A 22,927-nucleotide genomic window follows, 5' to 3' on the forward strand; every position below is an offset into this window, starting at 1 on the left:
TGTTGTACTAAAGGCTTTTATTGCATTTCACTTAAATTATAATACTAATTTTTTATTGAATTTTATTTTTATACTTGCTTTTATTTATTTATTTTGTATTATGGTGTTTATAGTTTTATTTTATTTATGAGAAATCGATTTCACATTTGCAAATAGCTGTTTCCACTAATTTCATTTTAACACATATTTGGGGGGATAAAGTTTTTTCGTATTTTTAGCCCTTTTTTCATATGGTTTCATGCTCAAAATTTGGTGATGAATTAGCGATCAATATCTTATTGCTGAATTAAATTATATTGCAAAATGCATATATTGAAAATATTAAGAGCTTTTATAAATTATATTCTGAATAAATATTAAAGGAATAATTGTTATTTTATACAGTGATAAATTCTAAATAACTATATAAATTTTTTATAGTGTTTACATATCTATTTACTACTTTCCATCCCAACGAATTTATTTTAATTGAGCTTTCAATGAGGTTCCCGTAATTTAAAACGCAGCTTTTAAAAAACATTCATTTCCACTTGGTGACGTGAAGACAATCAAATGGTTACCTAATGAATCTCATTCAGATTCTTGACTTGAAGAGTTGACGAATATGTTTGTCACTTTCTATTTATAAACGAAAACCTGGAAAGGTTTTCTTAAAACAGAAGTGCACATTCTTTTCACATTGTTCAAGATTAAAGGAGAAACAGCCGGTCTCTATCTTAAGATGCTCTGTATAGGAAGGATTAGGTAAGTGCATTTCCTTACACCAGTTTCTTTATTGAAATCTGACTTCTTTCTTGAAAGAAAACTGATTTTTCTTACTTATTTGACTTACTTACTTTCTTATTTACGTATTTTTCATTAATTTTACCTCACTGAATGATTTGTGACCAAAAAAAATGAAGGATCTAGTTCTTATTTTGTAAGACAAATTTATCAATCTAATATTACCATGGTACGTGTAAAAAATAATTATTATTACTTTTTTTCATTTTAACATTTAACTAATATTTTGTTTTTTATTCATTTTAACATTAAACTCATACAATATTAATTAAATTCAAGAAAATATATGGCCTTTTATTAATTTTATTGATCTGATAAACAAAGAATTTGTGGGTAAAAAAATTTTCTTGTCCTCATTTTTTTACATTACAAACTTGTCATGACAGCAAGGATGTAACAACTTTTTTTGTTTTTAAACCTTATTAACTATCGTTATTAATTTTCTATATCGTAAATATTTACATAAATTGAGAAGATTCGAGAAGATGATTTTTCTTGAAATATATTTTATCACTTTGAAGGATTTGCGATCAAAATAATTTCTTGTTCTTCTCTTCATATAACAAGTTTTTCATGACATCAAGGACACCATGTGTCAAAAAGTTTGCCGTAATTAATGAAGTAAGATAAAATAAGCGTTTAATAATACATGTTAATATTAATTTATTTTGATGAATTTTATTGAATTGTTTTTAAATGCAACTGATTTTATCGGTTATCTGAATTATTCTCTTCATGAATTTGAAAGAAGTATGTGCTGTGAAAACTAAATTCTAGAATACCACTCCTTGGTTCCATTTTAATACACATATATATCACGAAAAAAGCACTGAGTTTTTCTATAACTTTTTATCTGCATTTTATTGAATAATTGATTTTTAAGCTTTGCGATTGTGAATTATAAAAGTTCTATATTTCTAAAGAATTTATGGATAAAATACAGAAATTTTTCAGACGACCTTATTATTTCAATTCATCTGAAGAGATTTTGAAGCATTTGATTTATTAAGAATAAGTATTTTTAACATTAAATTTTGACAAAATTTTAACTGTTAATGTAGAATCTTTGATAAATAATGATATATAGATATTTAGATATTATATAGATATATATATAGATAAATATATAACGATAAAATATGTGTACATAATTAGATAGATAGATAATAGAATCCTTGCACCAATTTGTTCTTTGTTCTTTGAGTCTCTGTACTTCACGGTCAGTTCTCTCATCTAAATTCTGAATTTTAATTATCAAAAAAAAATGTTTGAACTTCAATCGATCTTTTCAGTTGAAAATTTTCTTAGTGATTCGAAATATGATGATAAAAATTGGAAGTATAGTAACTAGAATCATTTAGTAATGAGGTTTTGTATATACTTACAAAAATGTTTCTGATTTATTAATTCAGAAGATTACTGTTTATTGATAAAAAAACTTTCAGTTTAATAAGAAAAAAAAACTTGTGTTAAAACATCTATGCTATGATTTATATATCTAGTTATATTTTAAGTTATAACGTTTGATGAATGAATATCATTAAATTTTCACTACTGTTTACGTTTAAACATAATTTGTAAAAAACAAACGCCATAAATTTTTTAAAAAGTGATTTTTTTAAAAAAATAAAATAAGTTTTAAAGGAAACTCTACTCAATATGGGAAAAATCTGAATTTTCATACATTGCTTATAAACAACTGAAAAAAAACCCTAAACTGAAGTACATATAGGAAACATATTTGAGTTTAAATAAATAATGAAAAATAATTTTGCAAAATATAATTAAAAGTTATTTAGAAATTTATTGTAATTAAAAAATTGTGTAGTAATTAAATTGGTATCTCAGAAAAAAAATATTTTTTTGAATTTTAAGATGATGTAAAGATCTTTGATTCACTACTATATTTTTAAAGATTTAAGTGCAGTTAATAGCCAAAATTTCCCCCATTTTTAATAAAATAAAATTTAAAAAAATTTCCCTTTGGTGCAAATTTTGATTTTCCGAAGTGCTCTAGCGCCAAATCTTTTAGCTTTAGGTTAAACATTTTGTTACTCTCGAGCATCAACACAATCACACGCTAGCTTTCATTATTAGTAACGAAAATTAAAACTCTCAGCTTTCATGCATTATAAATTATATCTTTATTAAAACTAAGATTGGGAAACAAACCCATTTAAGAACATTATCAACATATTTTGACATTTTTTTAACAGTCTTGTTTAATGATAAATTTTATCACCTATTTTCTTAATAATCTCTTTAATTATAAATTTCGTTTATGGTAATGAATTTCGGTGGAACGGATTCCCTTCTCATAATATAAAAAGAAAGTTATTTTCCAAAAAGTTATTTATGAATAAAAAAGAATGAACTTTATTCTTTAGCTTAGGCTAAAGAATAAATAAATTTGATAGTTGCTACTTTTGCTACTTTTAAGTAGCAAAATAAATAAATAAATTATGAAAACTTATAGAAATCTCTGATTGCTGCCTATTCATAACAAATAAAAGGGGATTGAAATCTCGCGTCTATTAAATATTTGTAAATATAATTAAGTATAAATAAAAATATAAATATGATTAATTAAAAATTATATTTGTAAATATAATTAACTAATATTATAAATTTGTAATATTGTTAAGTTATTACAATCCTACTAGATCTGCACAAAAAAAAATTCCTTTTATCGCTATAAAATATACTTCGATACTAAGCATTGCTTAGCTTTTCTTAAAAGTTTTAAAAGTTATTTGTTTAACAGTTGCAGTTTTTGAAAAATATATTTTTATTATCAATTTATTCTTTACAATAAAAACTTGTAGGAAATATTTGTTACGCATCTCAAATTATTATTTTAATTAAAAATTAAAAATCAATGCTTCTAAAAACATCATTAATGGGTCATTCAGCTTAAACAAGAGCATGAAAAAATAACAACAAAAACAGATCAACTCTTTTGTGCTGTTTCATATGTTGTGCTGTTTCTAATGTTTCATATAAAAGTCTACTAGCTTAGAAACCATGTTGAATCATAAGTCATTATTTACACAATTTAAAGCAAATTCAGCTGGGTAATTCGTTTTCCAAAGCTTGATAAATTGCTATTCAAAAAATATTATTCGGTTTATTATTCAATATTTCAAATCAAATTTCAAAAATCTTTTCTTAACTTGGGGGAGGAAACGCTGGTTTTTTTAAAATTTATTTTTAAATTATTTATTTATTGCTTTTTATCTATTTGTAATCTTCTTTTTTTTTGCATTGGTTGCAAGAATAACCGATTCTAAAAAGTGCCTAATTATTTAGCTCATTTATTAACTATTCATATGTGCTAACTATACATAGTTTTATATTATTGTCATACTAATAAAATGCTTAACAATGAATGAACTTTTTCAGGATGATATATGATTCAAACTTTATATATATGTTCATTTGTAAGGTAGAGCACTTTCTAAATATTTAAAATGTTTGATTATTGATAAAATATTAGAATCAAAAGTACTTTTATTTTAATTTTGGAGTATCCTTCAAAGTGAAAAATTTATCTTTTCAAAGCATAAATGGGGTAGATAAATACTTTTTAATTTATGTATTCCATATTGATTGCAAAACTGATTTATAATTAAAAAAATTGAGCTTAAATATTTTATTTATTTTTTCGTAATGTATGGAAAATAGAAACTTCTTTACATTTGTTGAATTTATGTAAAACCGAGTACAATCTAATAGTGCATAATAAAAATAATTAATATTAAATTCAAAGATAAAAATACTTTATTATTAATTTTTTTAAAAAGATTCACATTTCCAAAATTCAAATTTGATATCTGAAGTTAAAGCAGTTTTATAAAAGGAAATACCAATAAAAAATTAATTACATTTCTACATCATTGTAATCTTATCTCAAAATAATATTTACATTTAAGAAAAAGAAAAAGAAAAAAGTTCAACAGAATAATGCATTTGGATTTCTTTTTGTGTGAAAAATGGATGATATATTGCTAAATATTAATTTCCAATAAATCCTATTTCTCGTACAAAGCATATTCCTAATTAATTATGAATCTATTTTCTTATCTTGAATAAATCATACTTTTAATTTGATGAAAATCAGGTTTATGACTTAAGACATAAATCTTTTAAAATTAGTGTCCCTGTCACTTAAAAAACAAGTCACAAGTAACTTCGTTTTAAATCTTATATTTTTTTTTAATTTGCTCTTATTTTCTTTATGAATAATCTCTGCAATATCACTTTTTATACATACAAATTTTGAGGAATTCACTTTTATTTAACAAATACAACTCATTTGTATTCGGATATTATTTTTCTAGTATTTTTTTTTTTTAATCATCTCGACTATCTTAAGAAAAACCTGTTTGGGCTTACATTAAATGTTAAGTTACGTTTCCAATCTTTTAATGTCATCTGCAGTACGCTTTCACACGAGAAGCATATGCCATTTTTAATTGCCCTCTAGTCCCTCTTCGTCAAAAAATATGTCACGTCAACTGTATTCATCTCGCCATTCATACACGAAAAAAAGATAAAAGGTACATTTAAGATCGGATGACTTACATAATTTAGTACCTCGAACAATCGTTTATCTTTAAGATGTATTTTATACGAAAATGCTGATGTACGACTTGTATAAATTCGTACCTTTATACTTAACGAATGTCTCATCCAGGTTTCCCGCCAAAAAGCCCTTCTGGCATTCGAGGAACATTTATTGGTCATTCTGGGGGTTTCTTATCTTTACTGCAAGAAGCAGAATGTTGTAAGCACCGCTGAAGTTCATTTAATTTTTGCAGATACAGGGAGGATTTCCTGCTTAGAATCTTCTGCAAGAAGTTTTTAGACACCTGCTTTTTCCCATCGCCATGGTAAAAACCAGTTGCGCTCTTTTTTTCCAAAGATGAGCAGTTGCTCAGATAAATAAAGTCGTAAATGCTCTTGGTGCTTATCAGCTATAAAAAAATAAATAAAAATAAAGAAGTATATTTCAAAATTTAATTACAGTCTCCCAAGCATTAAGCTTCGATTTCATTGATAAAGTTTACTACCGACGCCGGAGCGTTCGAAACGTCAGAAAAGCAACCATCAAAGAAACCGTTCTGAGACAGCAAACAGACACTGTCGTTCCCTTAAAAAAAGAACTTTGCTATCTAAATTACGGTTCTACTTAAAAAAGAAAGGACCATTTAAGCTGATAGAGTGGGAGTGGCCCTCAGGAGTTTTAATTCGAATTACATTCTACTGGCTTTATCAGGATAATAAGTGTTCGATGAAATCTTCTGCCTGTTGATTCGAATAGCGGGAGGTCTGGCAAGTGTGTTACGAATGCCAACATGATGCGATGCCTGGCAAGTATCTTTTAAGTACCTACCTGTTTGTTTTAAGAGAAGTTGATTTGTGAGCATTCCATTTTTATTTCAACGAATGATATTCCTCTAATCTGTCGTTTCCCGAATTAATGAGATTTATTCGAAGTTTTGTTGCTTTTTAATCATTAGCAATAAATAAATACAAAGAATATCACCGAATGATTTACGGTTCTTAATATAAGAAGTATAGCTGCAAATGTAGTACATTTGCAGTCATATTCTTGCAAATGTGAATTTCTAGTCTAAAATTTTGCAAATGGGAGACATTTGCACAAATATAGAACAGAAAGTCTTTTCGACAGCTGTATTAAAAAAACAGTATTACTGATTATATTTTTGAGCAAAATGTCCTTTTAGAATTTACAAATATATTAAAATAAATTAATTAAAATATTTTATTCAAGTTTTATTTCACTAATTAAAGAACTCTACATTATAACGTAAAATAAGTATTGTAAAAATATATAGCGTTATCATTTTATTTCATCTGTTTAATTTACACGTTTATTCTATTAAAATACTTTTTCTTAAAAAATGATAACGAAAAGATAATCCATATAAATTAGATTAAAATTCAGTATGAATTCTTAATATCTTAATTTAATAATCTTAAATCTTAATTTAATAATCTTAAATCTTAATTTAATAATCTTAAATCTTAATTTAATAATCTTAATAATCTTAATTCTTAATTTAATAATCTTAAAATGTTACTTATTATTATTTTATTAAAAAATCTTTTAATATTTAATGATAAGAAAATATTTTAGAATTTTGAAAATCTTTGCGGAATATATTCCTATATTACAAATGTTATCTTGAAGATAATAACGATATCATACTTAAAAAAAAAAGATTTAAAATGTGATAAAAAGTTGTATTGTACATCTGTTTCGAATTTTTCAGTATTTGTAAGAAAATATTATTTAGGAAATCGACTCCATTTAAACAAATTTTTAAAAAAATTATTGAATTTTTAATTTAAAATAATTTTTCTTTTTTATCATAATTTGATTATTCATTTTCTTATTAATTTTTCAATTATAGCTTATTATAATTTTCATTCATCATTATTTATTAATAATATATTTTTAAATTCTTTTGTTCAACAATTTGTTATTATTTAATTATTATTATTTCTCATTCGTTTGGAGCCGTGAAAGTTTTTTCGCAACAAAAATGATTAATAAAAACTAAGAAATTACTTTTTCGCTGATTAATAAATTCATGAAGCTAATTGGAAAATAGTTCTTCCATTTATATAATATATAAATTATAAAAATTTATTTAAAAATAGTCTTTTTATTTGATCCTTAAACTGAATTAAAAAAGTTACTTTAAAGTTAAACTATATGAAACAAAACAAATGATATTATAATTAAAATGTCATTTTAAGGTGAACTTTAAAGACATTTTAAAATTTAATTTGCATTTAGGATTAAATATAATATCTTATGTCTTGATTGTATCAGTTCACTTTGTTTGAAAAATATTTTAACTTATTTGCAAACAACGCATCTAAATAGTGATTTTAAAAAAATACGCAGTCAGAGGATTAATCTAGAACTCTGGTAATAAAACTGTATGTCACACTTTATCTATCCAGATCGTTATGTTTATGAAAGGTCGTCTTAAATTTCCGCGAACAAACAAACATACAGACTTCACTTTGGCGAATTTGATCCAAAATTTATTACTCATCTTCACAGCCAGACTACCAATTCACAGACAGAACTCAAAATGAGAGTTCTGCTTTCATAATCAAAGGAACACAATTTAAGACATGGTTGAACGGCAAAGGACGGTCTAAATAAGAATTTCATCAAAATCTCTGCATCGAATATTTTACTAATTATTATACTTTTTTATTTATTCACTTCATATTCAAGAAAGTTAAAACAATCATGTCTTTAAAAAGATCTCAATTTGAAAATATTCTTTAAAATTTTATAAATAATTATTTCTAATTGAATTTCCTCTTTTTTATTATAAATTAAAAATTGTTTTGGAGTTATTAATGCTTTTCTATATAAAAATTGGCAGCGAGTGAAAATCTTTTAAATAACGCTAATATAATGTTTAACTTTTTTTTAAAAAATATTTCAATCCGATTTACAGAAAGACCCCTGTAAAATTTAATTTTGTAACATTTAAATTTTTAATTTTATTATTCGACTATTATTAATTCATTCAAATTTTAAATTTTCATCATTTCGGTAAAAATTTAAAAAGATAAATCACAATTAGCTTTTATATTAAAACAGATTTTTTCTATTCACTTTAAATTTTCAATAAAGCTTGAAATTCTTTGCATAAAATACCCCCAAATAAATCCTTTGCAAAGCTTGAAAATTTACTTTCAATTTTTTAACATCGTATATAAAATGAGTCAATTCATTATTAAACTATTTGTTATCAAATCTGCTTGAAAAAAAAGTCTTCTAACAAAATTAATATTGAAATTTTAGTATTCTTTTAGTATTCCGATAAATACGTATTTTCTGAGACAGTCACTCGTGATGACTTACTAAATAGTTCGTAATTGTTGCAAATCGTTGATTTTGTAATTGCTTTGATGAATTTCGTAATATTTGAAATTTTAGTATTCCGATAAATACGAATTTTCTGAGACAGTCACTCGTGATGACTTACTAAATAGTTTGTAATTGTTGCAAATCGTTGATTTTGTAATTGCTTTGATGAATTTCGTAATATTATGTATAAATGTATTTTTCTTATATTTCAAATTTTCTCATACGTTTTTTTTTCTTAAATAAAAATAAGATATGTGAATTTAAAATTCTGACGTTAAAGAGTTTACCCTTATGAATATATACAGATTTAAAAATATATATTTTGCTAAGTTTCCTAATCCATTCATTTTTTAGTTTTATGTATCAGTTTTACAAAACTAAAAAGTATTCAAATTAAATATTTATGCAAAATCTTAAAAAAAGCAAAACACAGTATCGCATTTTTAAAGCATTATGTATCGATAGGTGATATATTTTACTGAAGCGTTTAGAAAATTCAAATGTATTCAAAAAATATATGTTTCATATAAGTTTATGCAAAATTTTAAAAAAGTGAAACACAGTATCGCATTTTTAAAACATTATGTATCGATAGATGATATATTTTATAGAAGGGCTTAGAAAATTCAAATGAATTCAAAAAATATATTTTTCATATATGTTTATTTTGTTATTATTATTTTTATTCTAATTTGAGATCTCATAATTATTGAAAAATGAAAAAGAAAACCAATCATTAATTTTAAAATGCGAAATCATTAATTTTAAAATTATCTTTGTACAGTTATCATTCACTATTTTCCCTTCTTTTTACTTTCAATTACGATTATTATGAATGGGAAAAAAATCTAAAATAAAAAGCAAACAAACACCGGAAATGAAATCCTTATGAGATGTTGCAAAAAAACTACTATTGCTTTACTCTGTCAGTTACTGTCTATGATAATAAACAAAACATATGCCAAATAACATTGATAATATATTAAAAGGTGAATGACTTTTTAAAGACATATCACTGAATGAATTGACCGGCACTTACCAAAGGATTTTTTTTTCTAACGATATTACAAGAATATGCGATATCTTTTTATTCTTGATAGCTTTTAAAGTTAAGATTTAAATAAAAAAATGAACAGGAAGTTAAAAAAAATGAAACAAGAGGAACGAGGAAAATAATCTTCATCCTTACAAACAAACAAAAACGATATCTTAAAATAACTTTTTTTATCATAAAGAGAAAAAAAAAATTTTACAAAAATTTTTTGAATTCATGTCAGTTCTTCCTTCTTTCATACTTAGCTAAGGTCTTTATTCAAAACAGTTTTTAAAAATAATCGGCAAAACTTTGTTGTTTGGATTAATGGAAGAAATATTACTTTTACAGTGGAAATTGATTAATTTGTTTTTAAGTCAAATTTCTTAAGTCAAATCCCTTGAGTTTTCGGTTAAAATGTTATCAAAATATCATGTAAAATTTAAATTAATTTTTACTACTTCGAAGTCAAAACTAAAAACTGAAAAAAAAATGTTTTCAGATGTTCCATTTCTAAATTGCCTCATTTTATTCGATAATATATTCATTAAAAAATACAAAAAACAACAAAGAAAAAATCTTGCTTTTTTTTTATAAAAGCTAGGAACCCATTAGATATGAGCTTTATTTTTTAAATTTTTCAGTGTAGTTGCTGTATTCAAAGTATTAATATTATTGATTTAATATAATCATTTAGTTCTTGAAATTAAAATTGTTGAAATTATTTTTTAATTTTAATTATGGAAAATCTCTATATTGTTTTAAATTACTTAATGTTTATTGAATTGTTATGTATTATTTATTGAAAGTGTAAATGCTTAAAAATGAAAATTCTTTACCATTATTATATTAAAAGTTTTCTCTCGTTGTATTTATTTTCAAATTAATTTTTCTTAATCCAAATTCTTGAATAAATGCATTTTGTAGTCCTGTCAGATCCAAATTAGCCGAGTTCCATTGTATTTCGAAATCTCTAATTTTTATATGAGAATAATATTTTTGAAAGAATGCCTGCACTCATTTTGATAAGATTCTTAGAAGTAAATTATCCAAAATACATATTTATTTAAATAAAAATATAAATAAAAAAGTGTAAAAAAAAGTGAGCTGAAATTATTTTTGTGAGATCTCATAATCATGTTACGAAATAATAAAAAAGTAATACTAGACTCTTGTCTTTTAGGTCGCTGAATTAATTGTAAAAATTATGCAATTCATCACAAATGTAATGATGATAACTAAGAAAATAAAGGGTTTAGTTGATTCGTTATTTTAATTTTCTTTTTTAAACTCTTTCTCATTCTAATGAATCGCCAGAAATTCTTGAACAATTGTTGATTTTCTTTTAAAGCATAATCACCCTTTCTCGAGAATCTCTTAAATGACATTTGATAATATTAGGTAATGATATATGATAATATCAGGCTGATATTTATAAAAATGTATTTCACAATTTTTTCTTTAAAAAATATTAACATACAAAACACATGCAGAATTGCTTTTGATTATAATATTTCAAGTGATTAATAAAAGAATTACAAATGCAGTTTTGGAAGATTTTTTCGGGGTGGTGGAGGTGGAGGGGTATTTTGATCTTAAATCACTGTAAAGTTATTGCAATTTTTAAGAAATATAAAAATAAACTTTCCGTTATTTTAGTTTTTCTTTCTAAATTTCTTCATCCTAATGAAATCAATAAAACTTAGTAGAAATTACTTACTTGTCTTAAGAAATTTGCACTGTCAAGAAATTGTCAAAGAAATTTGCATAAGTTTGACTGGATTTCAAGAAAGTAATTATTAGACCATCATGAAAAGAAAATTAAAATAAGATATAAAGTGCACCCTTTCTTTAATATTCCAAATGGTTTTAAATATATTTTTTATATATTCTGATCTTACAAATACTATTTGATTTAAGACTAAAATTTTAAATGATTGTAAAAAATGTTGTTTATTGTTCCTTTAATCAATCAAGGCTTCTAAAGAAGGAATATTTTAATTCTTGTATGAGATTTTAATACAAATGCTTTTAATTAATTTATTTAAATTTATATGGTAGAATTTATGAGTTTATTTCCCCAAATTCTTTACTTTAAAATTCAAAATCAATCTTCACATTCACATATTTAGTATTCTTCTCAGATATATACGAACCATACAGTACACTCCCGATTATCCGCGGAATTGGGTGGCGCGGCCGCCGCGGATAACAAAAACCGCGGATAATCCGAAAAAAGCTAAAAACTGGTATAGCAAAAGAGAAAACAGTCATTCCAACTTTGAAAAATTGTTTTATGTACAATAAAACGTAAAATAAACAGCAGGAAATGTTTAACTAACGCTTAATATTTTAGTACATCACTCAAAACTAACCTAAAATGCATTTTGTTAATGAAAACAGAAAAGTGCTTTGTACTTTTCACTGTGTATCGAGTGCTTTGTACTGTGTATCGAGAGGCGTCAAGGATACACAGAAAAATTAATATATATGTACTGTTTTAATACTGCAATGTATTATGTAATTACAAAAGCATAACTGTAAAACTGCACCTTTTGAAGAAATCAGTCAAAAAAAAAAAAAAAAAAAAAAAAAACTTTGTGCTGCTGGCGCGGATAATCGGGAATCTACTGTATTTTGAAAAATAAGCAATATATAGTTTTATTCGTAACTGATCTTGAAACTGAAATTTCTTAAAAAAAGTATTGTTTAATAAACTTTTAATTCATAATACAAAATTCCTACTTTTTATTCAATCACAAAATTTATTTCTTATGATTGTTTATTTTAAACTTTTTATATAATTATCATTGAAAATTATTTTAATATAGTATTTTTTTTTTGTTTATTCCTTTGGCTTCATTTTAGTTAAATAATTTAACGTAAAAAGAAAAAAAAGTAACAAATTGGCTTAAAATATGAAGTTAACATTACCAATATTCTTCGTTTTGAAATTAGTAATAATTACAGTTGATACAATTCACATATAACAAAAATATCCATGCATTTCTTTCAACCATTTTACTTGTTTTTATTATAAATAAAAGATTTAGAAACCTTAGCTATAATTATTGAAGCTTGCAAATATTATTAAGTTTATTTAATTGCAAACTTAAGTCTTAAGTCTTTTCAACGAAAAAAAAAATAAACTCGTTTACATTATTTAACCCTTTCTAGGGCCGTGGGAAGTATGCTTCCCACCAAATTTATCAATCTTTGTATGAAATTATGCAAGTTGGCATAAGTTCTGACAAATTTTTTTAGTAAGTCAGAAACTTAGATGCTTCAGATGATGTTAGATGCTTCAGATGAAGTTATGTGTCTTCATTTGTTATTTAATTATTAATTAACCAAATTAATTAATTAATCAAATTAAATTTATCTAATAAGCTAAATGAATCCCTTTTCTTATTCTAATTTCAAGCCTAAAAATATTTTAACATTATATGACTAGAAAAAAATGGCCCTTTAAAGGGTTAAAAAAAAAGAGAGAGAGAGAGAGAGAGAGAGGTTTATAAAATTTTCGAATTTCAAATTTCCTGGTAAAAACAGTTTCTATGATGAAATTTAGGCATTAACCTTTGCAAATAGTACCATTTTAAAAATAAAAAGAGGAAGCTATAGAAAAACCTCACTTCTTTTGGGTTAAGATATTATTTTCAATAAATTCTGTAATACAGAAGCCAGATAAAAATTTGTTAAATAGAAAAATTAACTTACAATAAAAGAAAAAAAAAATACTTTTGAGTGATTTTTGAAACTTTACAAAATCCTATTCTTGCGTTTTCCGTTAGAGTAGCCAAAATTATAAATGTACATTTATGGCGGCTAAATTTCCTCTTTTAATGTATTTTAGCGATAAGTATGATAATAATAAAATGCCATTATAAAGGATGAAAAAAAAAAAAAGATGATTGAAAACAATAGAAGCTGTTGTTAACAACTCATATCAATTTTATGGTACTTCTGTCTTTTATAATGGAATAAAATTTTCCACATTTTATTGTCCAGTTTACATATGTATATATATTATTTTTCTACTGTTTCTATTCAGAATACATGAAGGAACTGATGTACTTTGCTAAAATAATAATTTTTTTTTTACTGTTGTGTATTGTTTAGATGAATAGAACTTCGTGTTGAAGATATGACATAGCTAGTGATGTCAATATAAGATAAATTATTGTTTCTCAGATATTTTTTATTTTAAATTATCTGTAGTTTCTTATAAATGACAATCTTATCAAGTTGTGTTATTATTTTTTTTTAAAAAAAAGCGTTATTTATTGTATTATGTTATTTAAAAAGAAAAATCTTTTTTTAAGAGCGAAACTTTGTTATTTTAATTCTGTCCATGAAATTCTGATTTTTTATATAAGTGAATGTCTTAAAAATATGCTCAGCTTATTTAGAATTTATAAAAGTTTATAAAAAATTTATTTACGAAATGATTTAATAATTCACATCAACAAAATTTTTCTGTTTCTGTTCTGAAATAGTAAATAAGGAGTATTTTTTTTATTTTTATTTTTGATACAGTCTTGTATTTAAAAATATTTATTTCCATTGTTGACATCTTCAATAGTAAATATATATTTAAGGATATGCACTTATATATCCTTAATCAACGCCCACTTATATAGTAGGTATATGCATCGATATGACATACTGACTGTCTTCTTTAATCGCTTAACTGTTTTGCCCGTATGCCATATGTGCATCGATTTATCGAATTTTGATAATTGTAAAAAAAAAATAAACCATTTATAACGATTCTAATTCAATATTAAAATTACTTTGAATACATAGATAAGTCAAGTATTCAATGGATTTTCCATTTGAATCAAAATAAGGAAATAATTCCCAAAATAGAAGGTGTCATCTTATTATGGTTTGGGTATTTTGTATAGGCGGTTCAATGTTACATTTTCTGCCGCATTACTGGTACCAGACAACCAATAACGAGATAGAAAATGTGATCTTGAACAGCCTACAGAAATTACATAGATTATAGATAGTAAAGAAAATAAAACAGTTAAGTGGTTAAAAAACAAACATTATTTGCTTAATTTTTATAAATTAAATAATGTAGGTATTATTTTTATTTTATTAAATATTATACTTATTTCAAAAATAATAAAATAACTTCATTAAAAAAACTTTTTTGCTGTTATGTGAAAAATGTAATGCAGAAGAGAGATCAGAATGCAATCAAGTCAAGAAGCGTAATAGTTACTTGAGGAAAGTAATATCAGATATTATGTAGAATCTAATCACGTTGTTTTAGATTTTAATTCTTGTATGATGCGTAGTGGATTTCAAAATTCAATAGGTAAGTGACATTTGACGTATTTCGTTGCGAGTGATTTGACTTGATTTATTAATTCTTCAACTACTTTGCTTTTTTTTAATATCAAATTAGAAGGGCATTTTCCCTTTCAGAAAAGTGATGATTCAATTAAAGATCCATCGAATATATAAGGTGTTTATTGATTATGTATAGTTTTTGTATCGAATTCATAACACCGAAGTTTTTCGAAATTTCAAAACGGATGACTATAAAGTTATCAGTGAATTTTCAATAGCTAAATTTAATTAAAAATAAAGAAATAAAAAAGATGATTGAGAGTTAGGAATAAAAATTTAATTAAACGAAGAAATAAAAATATCAACCGAGGAATTGGAATTTAATTTTGTAATTTCAATTATGCAAGAATTAAAGTGCATAAATATTTTTCCTTTAATGGGCGAATATTTCGTATGCTTTGAATTTTTGCACTGAAAAAACCCTCATCAAAATGGCGATTTCGGATGTTTTTAAATGATGTGATGCAAAAAAAAAATCTGACAACATTACGCCTAAGCAAAATAATTACATTTTAAATAACAGTCTTGTCCAGAAAGGAATAATCTCAGTTTTTTTTTATATTGCTTAAAGTAATAATAATAATTATCCAATATAATGTATGTTGACTATAATATCATCTGCACCAAATACAAAAAACGTTTCAAAACTTTCCACGGGACATACTGTTAGGTTTCCAAATTTGATGCATAATTATTTCTCTGGAAACAAAAAAAAATTTTTTTTGCAAATTTTTATCATATTTTTAATTAAAATTTAATCAAAGTTTTAAAGTTTTTTTCTCAATAATTTTGGAGGATATAAAAACCATTTTTCAATCATTCATTTAAAATTAACAATTTTATTCAATTAATATTTTTATCATTTTTATTATGATATTTACGAAATAAACCATTTTTAAATTAAAAACTTAAAATCTTTGGTTTTAATACGTTCATTGATATCTATAAGTTTTTGTTTAATTTTAATAAAAGTTAAAGAATATTTTTCAATGTATCATTCAATAATACTTATGATCATTTTAATTACTTCATACTATTTAATAATAAATATTCCGTGAGCGATGAATATGAAGCATGCTACTTATGAATATTGTAATTTTGCATATACTTCAATTATAGAAAGGTTTCTCAATAAAGTACTTTAAATCAAGATCAATAATTAATTCTTTATAATACGCATAATATTTACGATAAATTGTATAAAAACAATTTTTTATATGGAGAATTCTTAAACTAAATAAGCTACAATTGATACTGCATTTGATTCAAATGTAAAAGAGAAAAAAACACTTTTCCACGCATTGATTTTACTATTTGCCAATGTACCATTTACTACTTGGCGTATCGAGATAATTTGGACTGTAACAAAATTATATTTTCTTTTTTCAGTCTACACATGCTTATAAAAATGCAAGAAACAGTCCTGCGAGTACACATTTTTCCGACAATCTTACGCATGGTTAACCAGAAAACAATAATTTTCATACTTGGTGTTTAAACAACATTGCTCCAACTCTCAGAAAAATCAGCTTCAAACGAGCCAATAAAATTGCTATAATAATAAATTCTATATTTATGCTATCATTTTTATGTACTAGTTAATTATTTTTTGTACAAACAAACGTAAAAACCTTCTAGGCACTCGTCATAAATAATGTTTACGTTTATGGCTGGAACCAAAGAGACGATGCAAACAAAATCCTCTCGACATGGCTTGCGTGACACGGAAAACAAAACGTCACACTCGAACACTAAAAAAAGAACAATAAAACAAAAATTGCCGGGCACATCTACTTATCTCAACTACCTGGTGGCCAATCCGCAGTTACGATGCAACCAATCAAAAATCAAGACAGGTATAACGAAGCAAGGGTGGGCCACTCTTTATTGATAAGGTAGCAGGAAACTGTGGTCCTGCAACCCCCAAATGCCCACCCTGTTGTCCACTTAGGATGAGTGAACAGTGATTATTCGAAAAAATTTCTAATTTCCTCCCTTGTGATTCTAGGTTCTAGTGATAAGGTGGGGTCGTGTTACGCATTTAAAAACAGACCCAACATTAAAAGACACTTTTAGCCGTAGGGAACGAAATACGACCTTTGCTAAACCTTGTCAATACGATCTTCAGGGACCATGCGTGTAAAAGTAGATGACATTACTTGCCTTGATTGTATGAAACCACTTCTTGTTAATGCTCTTTATGAGGGTTTCTGAGTATTGTGTTCATCACTAAACATCATATTTTTTTAATTGTATGCTTATAGCTGGTTTTATGACTTACAGCATATGATTAACGAAAGCTGTCAAAATGATATGCAGCAGATAAAAAAGATAACATAATTTTTTAAACTCCAGCTGGCGACATTTTTTTTAAACCAGAAAAACTTGGATCATAAGCCGTTGTGTTTTTATTTATGTACCAGCTTCAAGTCAGTTTACCCGGAAGGTATAAAGTATTGAAACAGATGGTAGCAAATTTCATCACAAAAAAAATAATAATAATAACATCTGCATTGAATTACGCAAAATGGATATGGAATTAACAAAGAAAAATTATTAAAACTTTGAACGCACCTCAGAGAAAAATCAAGAATTTAAGAGCAAATTACCAGTTCTTGCAGCGATATCAAATAAAAATTCAAAAAAAAAATCAGATAAAATTTTGAAATTTAAAAAATAAAGCCTGTTGCAGCATGTATAAATATTTAAAATCAATTTCAAAATTAAAAGTTTTAGTCTTGAAACTAAATCAAAAATTCTTTAAAAAGTTAAGAGAATCATAGGTACTTTTTTCCGATGAATTTTTTTCAATCAAAGATTCCCTGCAGATGCAGTTGGAAATTCTAAAAATTTCTCTCACTTTCATCAAATCAAAATTATTATTAACTAAAATTTTGAGCTGCGATGTTTTGTTTGCGTCCGGGGTTCCGTTTAAATGAAATTTTCTAATATAAAATCCTTGTGAGTCGCCCACACATAATTTGCTGCACTGTCTAATTTGATATTGTATAAGTACGAATGAAATGAATCATTTCCGATTAAAAATATTTATAATATTTTTCTGTGAACATTTGTGATTTCTGTGAAACATTTTGTGATCTTTTCTCGGAATTCATCTAATAGTTTGCCTGCTATTTAACAGAATTTTTTTTAACTGTATACTTTAAAATGAATCAGGTGCAAAGACAGTTCCTCTTAACGCAGTGCAACAATTTTTGTAAAATAGTTGGCAGATTCTTTGCCTGGCATGCTCGCAAAACCTTTGTTCCATGATAGACTGACTGTCCCTATTTCATTATTGAAATACTTTTGAGAGTTTAACACGAAATCGTATTTTTTTTAAATGTTTGTTTACTGTATTGATGAAAGATTATCAGTGTAGAATTTTTCTTGTTTCATACTTCAAAGCTAAACTCATAGCAAAGTTGTTATGAAGCAAATTCTACTTGAGAAGTTGACAGCAAAGTGTTTTGAAAAATTCTTGATTAAGTTATCATATACGTATAACTAGATAATATATATGGAATTTCTCGTGATTAAAATCCTTTAGATATGTTACTTACATAAAATTCAAAAATTATTTATGTGAAAGGAATATTTGATAAATTTTATTGAAAAGGGATGAGGAATTAGAGCCTTAAAAGCTAAAAGCTTGACAATCACAGAAAATTACCGAAACAATGCTTCTATCTTCAACTTCTATTGGCACTTGAAGACTCATTACCAACCAGGTCAACAAGAAGATAACTAACAATATCTTCGAGGAAAGTAAGTAAGTAAAAAAGAAGAAAGAAAAAAAAATCTTAGAGAGAGGAGAAGAAGATATCTGAGGTGTCGGAAGGAACGAGCAGACGTTTTTTATCTTAATGCATTCTCTCGGAGTATTTGCCAACAAGGACAAAAAATTCCGCTCCTATCTCCCTGCCTGCTTTCATTAGTAGCTCCTGTTCACTGCCTCTTGCGCTTTATCAACGGAACGACACGTTATTTAAAATATGTGGGTAAAAACAGGGGCCATCGAACTCAACTGCAGTTATCGCCACGCTGAAATTCAAAGTGTGCTTCAAGTGAAGTGCGTATGATCTAATTTAAATGATGTATATTTCCGGTGTCGATTAGGAAAAGACGATATGGTGCACACGTTAGGTGATAGGGAAGAAAGCAATTTTTTTGGTTTTGAAGAGATTTGAGGAAACTTCATAATTTAACTGCATGTATTCAGTATTTTTGGAAATGGCTGACGAATTTTTGTAAATAATAAAAACGAATATGAGTGCCCACATTCTTGTTTGGGGAGTTAGAGTTACCAAATTTGTCACAAATATAATAAAAAAATCTGCATTTTGGAACAATTTTTAAATTTTTTTAAATTAAAATATAACTAAGTTTTGGAGTTTTTTTTTTTTTTTTTTCATACTATAACATTTGATAATATTATAGCTTAAAATGTTTCATTCGTCAACCTTAAACATAAAAATTCATATTTTAAACTACTGAAATTTTCGTGCCTTACAATTCTCCCCTAATTTCAATAATTTTTTTAAATATATTTTCAATTTTATTCTATTGTAACAATACTTTTTAAAAATTATTTTAGCAGAAAGTTAAATGATTTTTATAGTTTCAACAAGATTACAAAAATGCACGCATTTCACAAATAATAAAAGTGAATATACTTGTTTGGGAAATAGAGTAATCGAATTTGTCTAAAAAAATATATAAAATACATTTATTCAAAAATAAGAGTTGAAATCTGAATGTGTGAAAGAAAAATGATTGAATTAATATACACGACTTCAGTATTGCATGATAATTAAAATAGAGATTGACTTTTAAAAATTAATTTAAATATATAAAATGTTAATAAAGAAATTTTTAAAAAAAATCTCAGCTGGTTGATATTTTATTATAATAAGCGGAATGTCAAAAATACAGCTAGCACTGAAATAAGCCTGATTTAATTCGGATTATTTTTTAAACAGATCATAAAAGAATTAATAAATTTTTAAATCATCGTTTAAATTATTTTCAAATCTTCTTTAGGTTTGAAAAAGTCAGAATCACTCACCTCAGTTTTAGACTCTCTTTAAATAGTCAAAAACAATAAGATAATTATCCGCAATACACAAAACATTAGGGATTTTCTTCAATCGTATTAGAAATTGAATCAAGCTTAAAGCTTCTTGCAAATCAATGTTATTCACTTTGTTTTGTATTGTGTGTATTTTTGTGTTTGTATTGTGTGTTTACAAGTGTTGTTTTGTAAATATTATTACGGTTTTTTTGAATGAATACGGTTTTTTGAATTCTTTTTTGAGTTTAGAATTTATTTTGCAATAAGCTTTTTGCTCATAAGTATAAATATTTTGTGTGATTGCCAATTCAAAAAATGTTTAAAAAAAATCTTAATCATAAGCAAAAATAGGAGATGCTTTAACTCAAAAATAAAAAAGAAAGGTTAAATATTATTTTGTAGCAAAATAAATATGAAAAAAACTTGTAAATATAGGAACTTTTTTATTTATTAAGCCATAATTGCACGCGTGGCTTCTCTACTGAAAATTTATGTGAATAAAAATATTTTTTATTAATACTAATTTTTTTTTTACCATTTGATGGATAATCAGCAGAATTTGCTCATAAGTGTAACTGCTCCATAAAATATCATGAAGAACTGATAGTTTACTGCAGTCATTTATTTATTTTACTTTACGTTGATATTTTTACTCTCATAGGTAATTTTTTAAAAATATATATTGTGCTTTGCTCTCATATATATTTGTATTTACTATTCCCCCCTTCCCCATTTCTATTTCTATTTTATTTTCTTATTTAGCCCGGGCATCTGAACTATTCTGTGTATCAATATATGGGATGTAAATAATTTATTTCTTAATTATATATTTGTTAGGTTTTTCCAATATTATAAATATGATGCAAATATATAAAGTTTACAGAATATATTGTTTGCGGCAAAAATGTATCCTCTCACTTAGAAAATAACTGTCTTAACAGTAGTTGATGTGTTTAACAGTAAATCTGAAATCTGTTTTAAGTTATTAAAAAGTATTTTAAAATATTTGATAAAAAAATAGTAAAAGTGCTTTTAGAAAAGTTAAATATGGTTCTGTGAATACTTTATTTCTCTCATTGCAGAAATTAATTAAAAAAAACGAATCAAATAATTAAAAAAAGTAAATCGTATGAAAAACAAACCAATATTCATATCCTCTTGTTATCATGCAAAATATTAGAAAAAAAAAAGACAATGCTTGCTGCAAAATAAAAAGAAAAAGGAAAAATTTTGAATTTTACACTCCGTTATTCAAAAATAAAACGTCTGTTAATTCTTAAATTTACTTAAAAAGTCACTGCATTTATGTAGTACAGTTAATAAATAGTGTATAAAAACGAAAAATTTACAAACATTTTTCTTACACTGACTTTTTATTGTCATGAATTAGAATATATTTCTCTATATTTAGAATCTGTTAATGCAGTCCAATTTGCAGATTCTAAACACATTAATACTTTTTGGAAAATTTAAATCATGGAAAAATTATATATAGTTTCTTGTTAATACGTTCAATTATTTTATTCTATAACTTTGTATTTTTAATTAATACTTTGCTTCAAAGGGCGGCTATAGCCGCCCGATTTTTGGCCTATGTAGCCAAATGATGGATTGCTCTGAGACGTCATTTGCTGTAAGAAGTAAAAAAATGTCGTGATTAGTAAAAGACGGTTACAGCCGTCCAGAGTTTCCATGGAAAAACTGTGACAAAATGTGACAATTTTCCCTTTCAGATATACGACTGACAATTTCATAACAGTCATAAACAATTAAAAAAAAATTTCCTGAGTAAGATCATTAAATTAAAAACGTGCGGCATTTTGTTAAAAAGATTTTAATCTCATCATTTTTTAAAGATATTGGGTTTCAAAATTCTGCTTAGAATTGTGTTTTATTACATACAACAAAATCGAAATGAAGAGTAAAAATTTTTATGTATGTTTCTAATTGAAAATATTCTGTAAAAATGTTGAAATCTAACATCTTTTTTTTACTATACAAAATGTACTATTCTAAGTAAACAGGAATATATATATATATATATATATATATATATATATATATATATATATATATATATATATATATATATATATATATATATATATATATATATATATATATATATATATATATATCTTGAAGAAAATCATATGTGTTTATATATATATATATATATATATATATATATATATATATATATATATATATATTTATATATAATTTTTGGTGCACGTTAAGCAAAATTATATTAAAATAATAATCAAGGTTTTTTTTTCATTCTCTCATTTGATTTGAATTTTATAAGTGAAATAATGTAAAATGTTTTGAATTTTTGGCATCTTTCATAGTCTTAAAATTGGTTATTTTATAACGAAACTCAGTTTCGCGTTCATATTTTTTTATTCTCCTACCTTTTGTTCAACTTTGGCCTTCACCAACGAACAGGGAAACAGTCAAAGCTTTAATTCACTAGGGGCGTAGGGCATATAAGATTTATACATTTTTATTTGTTGCTGAAACATAACCACCAACGTGCCCATATTACAAATGTCACATGGCAGTCTGCTATATTCTGTTTGAGTGGTCAAGTTTCAGTGCCGCAAAAATTGTAAAGTTTCGTTACCAACTTCAGAAATTTCTTTGTAATCATCTTTTTGCATTTTTAAAGTCAATTAAATTTTCATTTATTCATTTAATTTTCCCATTCATTTAATTTAAAATTTTAAAGTGTCTTTTTACT

General features: G+C 25.1%; 1 protein-coding gene across 2 annotated transcripts in view; it reads left to right on the forward strand.

The window, feature by feature from the left end:
• LOC129962007 (iroquois-class homeodomain protein irx-3-like) overlaps positions 1-22,927 on the forward strand; it is a 199,841-nt gene that overhangs the window by 15,174 nt on the left and 161,740 nt on the right. The window contains exon 1 of one of the 2 annotated variants that reach the window (XM_056075672.1): positions 729-744. The exons of the other annotated variant lie outside the window; for it this stretch is intronic. The gene's annotated coding sequence lies outside the window, so the exon portion shown is untranslated. Of the gene's footprint in view, positions 1-728; positions 745-22,927 lie in introns of those variants that run through there. 2 annotated transcript variants of the gene reach the window in all.

This window comes from Argiope bruennichi, chromosome 2, assembly GCF_947563725.1.
Source record: "Argiope bruennichi chromosome 2, qqArgBrue1.1, whole genome shotgun sequence".
NCBI classification, from domain to species: domain Eukaryota; kingdom Metazoa; phylum Arthropoda; class Arachnida; order Araneae; family Araneidae; genus Argiope; species Argiope bruennichi.